Source organism: Rana temporaria, chromosome 10 (assembly GCF_905171775.1).
Source record: "Rana temporaria chromosome 10, aRanTem1.1, whole genome shotgun sequence".
NCBI lineage: Eukaryota > Metazoa > Chordata > Amphibia > Anura > Ranidae > Rana > Rana temporaria.
In genome coordinates, this window is record NC_053498.1 from 131,596,173 (window position 1) to 131,609,622 (window position 13,450).

General features: G+C 44.3%; 2 non-coding genes across 2 annotated transcripts; one reads left to right on the forward strand and one right to left on the reverse strand.

Moving 5' to 3' along the window:
* Positions 1–3,128: 3,128 nt before the first annotated feature.
* On the forward strand, positions 3,129–3,200 carry TRNAP-AGG. The gene has a single exon. It is a non-coding gene; the product is annotated as a tRNA-Pro (tRNA).
* Positions 3,201–8,132: 4,932 nt separating this feature from the next.
* Positions 8,133–8,204, reverse strand: TRNAP-AGG. Its single transcript has one exon. It is a non-coding gene; the product is annotated as a tRNA-Pro (tRNA).
* Positions 8,205–13,450: the final 5,246 nt, after the last annotated feature.

The window sequence follows — 13,450 nt, forward strand, 5'->3', positions numbered from 1 at the left end:
ATCTACATGCGGCGGTCGGGAAGTGGTTAAAGCGACGCAGTGCCGAATCGCAAAAAGGGGCAAGGTCCTTAACCTGCATATTGGTCCGGGTCTTAAGTGGTTAAGGAACAACGGTCCCTGCTGAGGGGGTGAGACATCTGAGGAAGCTGGAGACCAGGGAGAGATTTCTGCAGCCTGGAGAAGTTGCTTGCCTGAAAGCTAAAGTAAAGTTGACCTGGAGTCAACCCAGCCCCTTTGTCGTGTTGGAGACCGATGAGCAGGCCAATACTGTTGGAATAGAGATGGTCCCAGAGCTAGTCCCTACCAAGGACTGGGAAGAAGGTGCCGATCAGTCTTCGGCATATCACAGACTAGACATGTGCACTACCGAAAAATGTTTTGCTTGTTTTTTCCATTTTCGCTTTATTCATTTTTTTGCTTTATTCATTTTTTTGCTTTTTTCGGAAATTTTTATATTCGGAATTCGAAAATCCAAATTTTCCCATTTTCAAATTTTGAATTTTTTAAAAACTGAAAAAGCTAAAGAAAAATCAGTAAAATTCAAAATAATAACTAATAATAACTTTTAAAATTACAGGTATTAGAATTTCCTTTCAAAGTTGGCTGTTAGTGAATGTAACGAATACAAATTTATCTGAAGTTACGAATTATCCAAAATAACAAATGGAACATATAAAACAATTGAATGGAACAAATTAATAATAAATAATAATCATATTTTTTTATTATTATTATTTATTATTATTAGATCGTTGCATTCCAATCGTTATTTTGGTTAATTCCTAACTTTGGATGACTTTGTAATCGTTACGTTCACTAACAGCCAAATTTGAAAGGAAATTTCAATACCTAATCTCCAAAATATAGAATTTCAATTTTCTGAAATTTTGAATTTCCTAATTTTTGAAATTTCCAAAATTACGGTATTCCGACTTGTTCATTCCCCGCCTTAGTTGGGGAAGGTGGTAAACTTTGGTGGGGGTGGGTCAGCCATGCCTTGTGAAACTCTAACCCTAACTGCTAGCCCTAGCCTTAACCCCCAACCCTAACCCTTAGGCATAGCCCTAACCCTAACCCCCAACTCCTAACATTAACCCCTAACCCCCAAAGTTAACCCTAAACCCTAGCCATAACCCTAGCCCCCAACCCTAACCCTCTAACCCTAGCTGTAGCCCTAACCAATAACCCCGAATCCTAACCCTAAACCCTAGCCATAACCCTAGCCATAACCCCCAACCCTAAACCCTAACCCTCTAACCTTAACCCCCTAACCCTAGCCCTCATCCTCTAACTCTAACCCCTAATCCTTACCCTAAACCTAACCCCATAATCCTAACTGCTAACCCCAGCCCATAACCCCCAACCCTAGCCCCCAACCCTAACCCCAACCCCCTAACCATAACTCATAACCCCTAATCCTCTAACCCTAAGCCCTAAGCCTAACCCCTAACCCTAACCCCAACCATAACCCTAACCCCTAACACTAAACCTAACTGCTAACCCTAAGCCCTAACCCTCTAGCCCTAAACCTAACACCCTAAACCTAAACGAATCCCTAGCCCTAACTGCTAACCTTAAGCCCTAACCCTAAGCCTAACCCTAAGCCCTAACTCCTAGCCCTAACCCTAGCTATAGCCCTAACCAATAACCCCCAACCCTAACCCCCAGCCATAACCCTAACCCTAACCCCCAACCCTAACACCCTAAACCCCAACCCGAACCCCAACCCCAACCATAAACCCTAATCCTCTAACCTTAACCCCCTGACCCTAACTCCTAACCCTCTAACCCTAACCCCTATGCTAACCCTAACCCTCTAACCCTAACCCCTTACACTAAACCTAACTGCTAACCCTAACCCCAACTCCTAACCCCAACTCCTAACACCTAACCATCTAACCCTAACCCCTAAATGTTAACCCTAAGCCCTAACCGCTAACCTTAACCCCAGCCCCTAACTCCTAGCCGTAGCCCTAACCACTAACCCCCAACCCTAACCATAACCCTAACCTTAGCCTAACCCTAACACCCTAACCCTAACTGCTAACTTTAAGCCCTAACCTATAACCCCCAACTCCTAACCCTAGCTGAAGCCCTAACCAATAACCCTCAACCATAATGCTAAACCCTAGCCATAAAACTAACCCTAACCCCCAAACCTAACCCTAAACCCTAGCCATAATGCTAACCCTAGCCCCTAACCCTAAACCCTAACCCTCTAACCTTAACCACCTAACCCCTATCCCCTAACCCTAACCCTCAGCCCTAACCACTAACCCCCAACCCTAAACACTAGCCATAACCCCTAACCCTCTAACCCTAGCCCTTACCCCTAACTGATAACCCTCAGCCCTAACCCCAACCCTATCCCTAGCTGTAGCCCTAACCCCCAACCCTAAACCCTAGCCATATCTCTAAGCCTAACCTTTTAACCTTAACCCTCTAACCCTAACCCTAACCCTAACTGGTACCCCTAACCCCCAACCCTAGCCACAACCGTAACCCTGGCCCTAACCCTCTAACCCTAACCCCTAACCTTAACCCCAACCCCTAACCCTATCCATAACCCTAACCCTAACACCCTAACCCTAACTGCTAACCTTAAGCCATAACCCTAACCCCTAACCCCCAACCCTAAGCCCTAACCCTAATCATCTAACCCTCTAACCCTAAACATCTCCTAACTTTGAATTTTCGAATTTGAAATTTTCAAATTTTGCAATTTCATATGTTCGAACCTCGAATTTTTGAAATTTCCAATTTCTGAATTTCCATTCATTTTACCCGTTTTGCTAGCCGAAGGGGATCTTGGACAATCATTCCTATGGGACAGTTTAATGTAACCGGGATGAATGCCTTTTCTGTCTGTGCTGCATCATAGCGATATAGAAAGTCTACATAACTACAGAGACATCTGATTTTGGTCTGGTAAATAATGTGTGTTTTAATTTTTGCAAAAGTACAAATGCAAACAAAAGTCCTTATACTTTTGTAATTGTTATTTAGGATTTTGGACTTCTCCAGTTAAGTTTTCCTGCTCAGTTTGTGCTGAAGGTGTAATATGACACAGACTTGTGTCTGCTGCTGATGTGGCACTATAGCAACATCTGTGCAACTCATCAGCAGCTGGCTCGTTGGTCTAGGGGTATGATTCTCGCTTAGGGTGCGAGAGGTCCCGGGTTCAAATCCCGGACGAGCCCAGGTTTTACTTTACAAACCTTTTCATTATATGCCTTTGTGACCAAAATATCTTTTTCTTCTGTTACTTGGACAGCTACAGGGTGCTTGCAAATACTATAGTAGACCCCATCCTCCCATTGGCCATTGAGAACCATTTATCACAACAAACAACACTGCTCTGCTGGGTGATCACCACCATCGGTAGTGATCACCAGCTGGGAGCCAGTGCCCAAAACATCCAGTGAGAATGACAGATGGACACATGTCCAAATACAAGCACATATGTACATCATTGGGTGCCTACATATACACTTTAAGGCCTTGTTTACACTAGCGGTGCTCTTAGAAGAGCGATCCACTTTTGGATCGCTCTTCAGAGAGCATTTGAAAGGCAGCGAGGAGGCATTTTATTGCCTCCTCCCTGTCTGCTTTAACCCATTGAACACAATTTCATATTGCCCCTATTCAGTTGCAGTGGAGGTTGGTGGACAATTTTTTTTTGGGGGGGCGCAAACAAACTAAAAAAATATGAAACAAAAACATCAAATGCAGCCTTACTGTGCCCATCATATACAGCCAACTGTGCCCAGCAAATGCAGCCACTGTGCCCATCATATACAGCCACTGTGCCCATCATATACAGCCAACTATGCCCAGCAAATGCAGCCATTGTGCCCATTATATACAGCCAACTATTCCCAGCAAATGCAGCCACTATACCCATCATATACAGCCAACTGTGCCCATCACTGTGCCCAACATATGCAGCCAACTGTGCCCCTCATATATAGACACTGTGCCCATCATATACAGCCAACTGTGCCCAGCAAATGCAGCCAACTGAGCCCATCATATACAGCCAACTGAGCCCCTCATATATAGACACTGGGCCAGATCCTCAAAAGCGATACGCCGTCGTATCCCTGTTTCTATCTTTGGAACTGATCCACAGAATCAGTTTCCAAGAGATAGACAGAAGATCCGACATGTGTAAGGGACTTACACTGCCGGATCTTAGGATGCAGTACCGCATCCGCCGCTGGGGGCATTTCGCGTCGAAATCCCGCCTCGGGTATGCAAATTAGCACTTACGGAGATCCACGAAGCTTTTCAGCTTCGTTTTTTCTCCGTAAGTTTTAGTTTGCAATCGTAAAATTAGGGCTGCTTTTACAAAGTGTAAACTGTTTACACCTTGTAAAAGCAGATCCTTCTGTCTAGTGACGCGATTTTTTTTTTTTGTTTTAATTTTTTTTTTTTCGACGCTCGGCGTAACGTAATTTCGCGCTATGCACATCGGGAAAATGACGTCACGAGCATGCGCAGTACGGCCGGCGTGGGAGCGCGCCTAATTTAAATGGGAATCGCCCCCATTTGAAGAGGAACGCCTTGCGCCGGCGGAATTTAAGTTACACAGCCGAAAATTTCTAGGTAAGTGCTTTGTGGATCGGGCACTTAGGTAGAAATTTTAAGGCAGTGTAACTTAAATGGGAATTTTTACGTTACGCCGGATCTTTGTGGATCTGGCCCACTGTGCCCATCATATACAGCCAACTGTGCCCAGCAAATGCAGCCAACTGTGCCCAGCAAATGCAGCCAACTGTTTCCATCATTTGCAGCCAACTGTGCCCATCATATACAGACAACTGTGCCCATCATATACAGACAACTGTGCCCATCATATACAGACAACTGTGCCCATCATATAGAGGTTTTGATAGGGAGGTGTAATTGGGGGGGGGGTGTAAAATGAATGGGGCTCTGCACTGCATCCCCACAAGTGATAAAAACTTGATGTGCTTTGACTTTGCTTTGACTATCAACAGATACACACAATGGATTCTCATTCAATTGGGAAGTCTGTATTATTGGTTGATGTTGATCATTGGTTGTGTTTTGTTTGATACTATATATTTTTTGTGCATTTTCTTACATGCTAGCTATGAGTAAGCACTGATTGTAGTGCGAAACATCAGCTGTATGCCCCTGTCTTTGCTGTGATGTGTGGTGTTTGAACACTTTTATCAATAAAAGGCAACCAAGAAGGTTTTTCCAGAGTGCGGCTGTCCAAACATTTCTTTCTACAAGTGCTTTGACTTTTGCCAGAAGGCCTAGAACCGAGCAGACCCATGGGCCCCATGTATAGCCCTCATTCTCCTCCTTCTCATCCATGCCCGGGTTATGGGCATCATAGGTGAATTGGGGTAAGTGATGAATAACGATACAGTAAATTAAAAAATGTAGCCCAATTAGAAATGGGGGATGAGGAGGAAGAGAAAGATGGAAAGGGAAAGTGCTGAACCATTGCACCTTTGGTTTTAAATGAGAGGAGAAAGAAGAACCAAGTAGAGAAGAACGTGCAACATCTAGAAGTGGAGGCTGGCACAGGTGTGGATGTGTAGTGGGGTCCTACACGGGCCTCTTGAAGTGGCCGGTTACCCATGCAGCAGGGCTAAGGCCCTAAGGCCCCCAAGGGGTTAAAGCAGACAGGGAGGAGGCAATAAAATGTCTCCTCGCTGCCTTTCAAATGCTCTCTGAAGAGCGATCCAAAAGTGGATCGCTCTTCTAAGAGCACCGCGAGTGTAAACAAGGCCTTAAAGTGTATATGTAGGCACCCACTGATGTATATATGTGCTTGTATTTGGACATGTGTCCATCTGTCATTCTCACTGGATCATTGCTGTGACCAGGATGTTTTGGGCCACTGGCTCCCAGCTGGTGATCACTGCCGATGGTGGTAATCACCCAGCAGAGCAGTGTTGTTTGTTGTCATAAATAGACATGTGCAAAAGGGAAAAATTTGTTTTGTTTCGTTTTAATTCGCTGTTTAATTAATTTTGTTAAGTTAGATTTGTTACATGTGTTAAATTCGTATTCGGAATTCCTTCGTTTTCGACCGAATTTCGAAAAATCCGGTCGAATTCAAAAATATTTCGACCGGATTCGAAAACAAATTCTATTCGATTCGAATTCGAAAACAATTCTTCTATCTATCTTCCATTTTCTGAAATTCGAAATTCATATAGAATGAACTCAAATTTGAATAGAAAAATATTAGAAGAGTAGAATAATAAAATTATATATATATATATATATATATATATATATATTAATATATTTTATTCTACTCTATTCTAATATTTTTTTATTCCAAATTGAGTTCATTCTATATGAATTTTGAATTTCAGAAGATGGTTTTATATATATATATATATATATATATATATATTAGTGCTGTCAAGCGATTACAATTTCTAATCGCGATTAATCGCATTAATGTCATAGTTAACTCACGATTAATCGCGCGATTAAGGAGGTTCACCCTTTAAAACATTTTTTTTTTGTTTTCTTATTTTTTTTATAATATTAAATTGTGTTTTTTTATTTTTTTAAATTTTGATCACTTTTATTGCTGTCACAAGGAATGTAAACATCCCTTGTGACAGGTACTCTTTATGGAGGGATCGGGGTCTAAAAGACCTCCGAGCCCTCCTTTGCACTTCAAAGTATTCAGATCGGCGAAAACGGCGATTCTGAATACTGTGTACTTTTTTAAATCCGGCGCCATTGGCAGCCGAGAAACCCGGAAGTGACGTCATGACGCCGCTTCCGTGGTTTCAATGTGGAGACTTAATCAAAGCCGTTTACAGCTTAGTGTCAGTCTCCGCCTGAACACAGAACGCGGCGGATGGAGGATCGGGTCTCCCGGTGGGACGGGAGGCCCGGTCAGAGCGGCGAAAGGCGGCGGGAGGGGGGGGGGATGTCCCCTCCCGCTCCTCCGGCATAACAACCGAGCGGCTTTTAGCCGCATCGGTTGTTATGTTTGGATAGCCGATCGCCCGCTCTAAACAACGGTACCGGGATGATGCCTGCGGCTGCAGGCATCATCCCGGTATAACCCCCGAACGGCGCCTCGTTAATCGCGCGATAAAAAAATTTACGGCGTTAACATGGGTTTGTGTTAACGCCGTTAATAACGCGTTTAACTGACTGACAGCACTAATATATATATATATATATATATATATATATATATATATATATATATATATATATATATATATATATATATATATATATATATATATATATATATATATATATATAAAACCATTTTCTGAAATTCGAAATTCATATAGAATGAACTCAAATTCGAATAAAAAAATTAGAATAAAGTAGAGTAGAAAAAAAAAAAATAAAATAAATAAATAAATAAATAAATAAATAAATAAATATATATATATATTTTATTCTACTCTACTTTATTCTAATATTTTTCTATTCGAATTTGAGTTCATTCTATATGAATTTCGAATTTCAGAAAATGGAAGATAGATAGAAGATAGATAGAAGAAGCCAGGTCATATTCTATTGTATTTGATTACATTCTATTAAATTCCATTCTGTTCTTTACTATTCTTTGATTTTCATTCTATTGTTTTATTATTTTATATTCTATTTTTTTGTATTCTTTTTTAGAAATCGATTTATATTTTTTAGATTTTGATTCAAATTTGCTTTCAATTCTCATTCGAATTTGTTATCGAATCGAATTGTTTTAGAATTCGAGTCGAATAGAATTTGTTTTAGAATTCGATTCAAATAGAATTTTTTTTTCGAATTCGAGTCGAATAGAATTTGTTTTCAAATTTGAGTCGAATTTCGTCCGCGGGTTTTCGATTCGAAAACGTTCATTCGGATTCGGTTAAATTTGTTAATATTACAATTCGGGAATTCGTATGCATACGAATGTCCGAAAAATGGAAAATGTCTCCGAATTTCGATTCGGAACAAAACGAAATGCACATGCCTAGTCATAAATGGTTCTCAATGGGCAATGGGAGGATGGGGGGTACTATAGTATTTGCAAGCACCCTGTAGCTGTCCAAGTAACAGAAGAAAAAGATATTTTGGTCACAAAGGCATATAATGAAAAGGTTTGTAAAGTAAAACCTGGGCTCGTCCGGGATTTGAACCCGGGACCTCTCGCACCCTAAGCGAGAATCATACCCCTAGACCAACGAGCCAGCTGCTGATGAGTTGCACAGATGTTGCTATAGTGCCACATCAGCAGACACAAGTCTGTGTCATATTACACTGTCAGCACAAACTGAGCAGGAAAAGTTAGCTGGAGAAGTCCAAAATCCTAAATAACCATTGCAAAAGTATAAGGACTTTTGTTTGCATTTGTACTTTTTCAAAAATTAAAACACACATTATTTACCAGACCAAAATCAGATGTCTCTGTAGTTATGTAGACTTTCTATATCGCTATGATGCAGCACAGACAGAAAAGGCATTCATCCCGGTTACATTAAACTGTCCCATAAGAATGACTGTCCAAGATACCCTTCGGCTAGCAAAACGGGTAAAATGAATGGAAATTCAGAAATTGGAAGATTCGAAAATGTGAAATTGCTAAATTTGAAAATGATATACAGCCAACTTTGCCCATCATATGCAGCCAACGGTGCCCATCATATGCAGCCAACGGTGCCCATCATATGCAGCCAACGGTGCCCATCATATGCAGCCAAAGGTGCCCATTATATGCAGTCAACTGTGCCCATCATATGCAGCCAACGGTGCCAATCATATGCAGCCAACAGTGCCAATCATATGCAGCCAAAGGTGCCCATTATATGCAGTCAACTGTGCCCATCATATGCAGCCAACTGTGCCCCATCATATTCAGCCAACTGTGCCCCATCATATGCAGCCAACTGTGCCCCATCATATGTAGCCAACTGTGCCCCATCATATGCAGCCAACTGTGCCCCATCATATGTAGCCAACTGTGCCCATCATATGCAGCCAACTGTGCCCATCATATGCAGCCAACTGTGCCCATCATATGGGGCCAACTGCGCCCATCATATGGGGCCAACTGCGTCCATCATATGCAGCCAACTGCGCCCATCATATGCAGCCAAACGTGCCCCATCATAGGCAGCCACTGTGATACCTACCCAACCGCCTGCCCGCATGTAATTAAGGGGCCTGCCGTCCGAAAAGGGGCAGGGTGCCTGAATAGCTGGTGGCTACAACGGCCATGGATAGATTCATGCTATGCATGATACATATAGGGGGGTGGCTGGAGAGAGGGGTCGGCACCTGTGCGCCCTTAATGGACGCACCGCCACTGTTCTGTTGAATCAATTGTGTTCAGCAGGTGGTACTGCCCACTGAACCCAACAGCAGGTTCAGCCTGCGTGTGCGTGTGCTGCCTTTACAGCATAAGGGAGAGCGGTTGGGGTGATAAAAACTCCAAACACAAATACACGTAGTGATTTTTTTTTTACAGATATATAAAAGGGCTACTCAATGGTTGTGCTTTACTAATACTGTACCTCTGAGGCCTCGTACACACGACCGAACATGTCTGCTGAAACTGGTCCGCGGACGAGTTTCCGCGGACATGTTCGGTCGTCTGTACGGCCGACCGGACAATTTTCCGGCGGATCGGATAGGTTTCCAGCGGACAAATGTTTCTTAGCATGCTAAGAAACATGTCCGCTGGAACCATGTCCGCCGGACATGTCCGATGGTTAGTACGACTCATCGGACATGTCCGCTCGCCCGAGAACCCGCGCATGGTGTCGAAGTGATTCAACGCATGCGCGGAAGCATTGAACTTCCGCGTCAGAGAACGTCGGTGTCATATACGTCACCGCGTTCTCTGTCCGCCGGGATTTTGGTTTGATGGTGTGTACAACCATCAGACCAAAATCTGCTAGCGGACATGTCCGATGAAAACGGTCCGCGGACCGTTTTCATCGGACAGATCCGCTCGTGTGTACAAGGCCTTATACTTCAAATATAAAAGAGTGGCCAATCCCTTTAAAATAATGCATTCTCATGTAGGGGGGTATCTCAGTTGTTAGGTAGGCAGGCTGAGTGAGCTCCCTCTAGTGGGTAATCTAAAACTCTCTCCATAAGAAAAATATGGAAGAGCATGTAAAAACAGCTATAGGTCATATCACAAATTAGTTACTAAACATTCTAAATATTCCTCAAAATATTTGCATTATACTAAAGAGAGCCTGACCTGTTCCCCAAACTGCATACTTGTTTTAGTGACGTGCAGGGAGGACTCTACATTCTTGGGTCAGGCTGTATATAGGGCCCCTATCCAAATTGAGATGACGTTCCTTCCCCTGCCATTAGGACCATCCCCATCTTTCAACAGCCAAGTAGAAGAATCTCAGAGAACAATGAAGTTTCTGCCATTTGACAGGGAAATGACAAGGGGTGGGGCTTAACCTTGACTTGTCACCAAACGCGAGCAGGTGAGTGAAACTTTTTAGGGCATGTCTATACATAAATACATTGATACATAGTTACATTGATCAAGCTTGGACCAGATATACCCAGGCCCGTCGGAACCCGGCAGGCAAAGCAACCATTTGCCTGGGGCCCCGAGCTGGCCAGGGGCCCCAGCAGGGAGGGCCCTTGCAGCACCGCTGCGTCCTCCTGCAGTCCGGTCGGCCGTGTACCATAACCGCGCGGTACAGGATAATCAGGTTCCTGTTCCCGGCCGGACTGACAGGAAGTGCACACACTGAGTGTTCACTTCCTTTCAGGCCGGCCCCGGGAACAGCAAACTGAATCCCCTGTACCGTGCGGTTATGGTACACGGCCGACCGGACTGCAGGAGGACGCAGCTATGCGGCAAGGGCCCTCCCTGCTGGGGCCCCTGTGTGGACACCAACATATGCCAGCGTGTGCGTGTGAGGCGGAGGATAGAGGTAAGCCGCCAACCCCCCCTCCCCGCTTCTCAACTTGAAAAGTCACTTTTTTTTTGCTTGGGGCCCCCAAATGTCTTCAAACGGCCTGGATATACCAAGCCTGGAATTCTTCTTCAAGCTGCAAAGGCAGTGGACAGAAGCGTGCACATGCCTTAGGTGTGATGCTTTGCATTTGCAGCCACAGCTGACATAACACCTCCTCACTGTCTGTCAAATGCCCTCTGAAGACCATTCCCCCATGGATCACTCTTCAGAGTGTTAACACTAGTGTAAATGAGCTACAGTTGCCACCTCACCTCTTTAAAACCAAACACATATTAATTACACATTTTCTGATAAGTGAGTTTAATTACCACCTTAATCCGCCACAGAACCCACCTAAATAATGTGTTACGTTTGTAGCGCCTGGCTACTTTCATAGCAGGTGCTATTGTAAATCCAGAAGGGGGTCAGAGAGTTAATTGGCTCTGGCCATGTTAATTTGGCTAAATTTCATAGGCCTCTGTTCCAGCCCTGGCTGTGCTGTGTGCCTATCCTCCTGTCTGGGGATTTCAATCACCCCCGGACAGTAGGGGGCAGCAGTAGAATCGGGGTAGTGTGGATACTTCTCCTCGGCAGCCAATCAGGAGGGTTAATCGCCTCGCTGTGCATGCTGTGGAGGGGTATTTAGGGTAAGGTGACCAGATTTTTAAAATGAAGGAGATTAAAATTTGAAGGAGATCCATGTGCTTAATCCAGTTGAGAGGGATTTTGGACCGAGATTGTCTCCACCTTTAGGAGGGTCTGTGGCAGAGACTTTAACCTAAAGTTCTGAGTGACACTCTGGCTGCCAGGCTGGTGAGAGAGGCCTATCCAGGTGCACTATACCCACTCTGGCTAGAGTGGTGAAAAAGTTTCTCATTGGAAGCAGAACTGTTTCCGCATCAGTTGGCTCTGAATCCGCCATTTCCATTTCTTCTATCCCTTCACCTACTTCTACATCTATCGGGCCAGATCCACATAGAAATGGATAAGCGCAGCGTATCAGAGATACGCTACGCCGCCGTATCTTACCTGGCTTTAAGTCGAATCCAGGAAGATTTTGCGCCGTAAGTTACGGCGGCGTAGTGTATTTCTGGCGGCGGAATTCAAATCGGCGATTAGGGGGCGTGATTGATTTAAATGAAGCACGTCCCCGCGCCGATTGAACTGCGCATGCTCCGTTTCGAAATTTCCCGCCGGGCTTTGCACGAAATGACGTCGCAACGACGTCATTTTTTGAACTTAGACGTGACTTACATCCATCCCTATTCACTGACAACTTACGCAAAAAATAAAAAAAATTCAAATTTCGACGCGGGAACGACGGCCATACTTAAAGCGGTTCTCCACCCTAAAGTGAAGTCGCGCTGATCGGCACCCTCCCCCCTCCGGTGTCACATTTGACACCTTTCAGGGGGGAGGGGGGTGCAGATACCTGTCTAAGGACAGGTATTTGCACCACTTCCGGCCACACGTCACGGGCAAAAGACGGGTTTTTTTCTGACATCCCGTCCGTCCCCCATTGTGTGCTGGGAACACTCGGCTCCCAGCACACAGCGGGAGCCAATCGGCGGGCGCAGCGCGACTCGCGCATGCGCCGAAGGGAACCGGGCAGTGAAGCCGGAGCGCTTCACTTCCTGGTTCCCTCACCGTGGATGGAGGGGGGAGCAGCAGGGTGACGAGCGATCGGCTCGTCATCTGCTGCGATCACCGCTGGACTCCAGGACAGGTAAGTGTCCTAATATTAAAAGTCAGCAGCTGCAGTATTTGTAGCTGCTGGCTTTTAATATTTTTTTTTACTGGCACATCCGCTTTAACATGGCAAGTCTATCTATACGCCGCAAAATAGCAGCTTTAACTATACGCCGGAAAAAGCCGACGTAAGAGAATGCGACGGACGCGCGTACGTTCGTGGATCGTCGGAAAAAGCTTATTTGCATACCCGACGCGGAAAACGACGCAAACTCCACCCAGCGGTAAAGGGCCAATCACAGTGGCCCTTTACCATGTCCAATCACAGCTGATCACAATGTAAACACACTTGCCGGTTATAGGCATTCCTTTCCTCACATGCTGTCACAGCGTGAGTAGAAGAGAGACGGTAACCGGCAAGTGTGAAAGGGGACATTTACACTGATCAGGGCACAGTGCTGCCTCATCAGTGCTGCCAATCAGTGCTGCATATCAGTGCCGCGTCATCAGTGAAGGAGAAAAATTACTTATTTGAAAATTTTTAGAACAGGAACTAATAAGAAAAAAAAAAAATTCCAGAGTTTTCTGTCTTTTTTGTTTGTTTAGCAAAAACATAAAAAACAAAAAAAAGCACAGGGGTATTTAAATGTAACCAAAAGAAAATTGTATTTGCATGATAAAAATTATAAAAATGTGTTTGAGTACAGTGTTGCATTACCGCGCTATCGTCATTCAAAGTGCGACAGTGCTGACAGCTGAAAATTGCCCAGTAGGCAAGTGGTTAAATGTATGAGCTGGTAACTTTAATAATT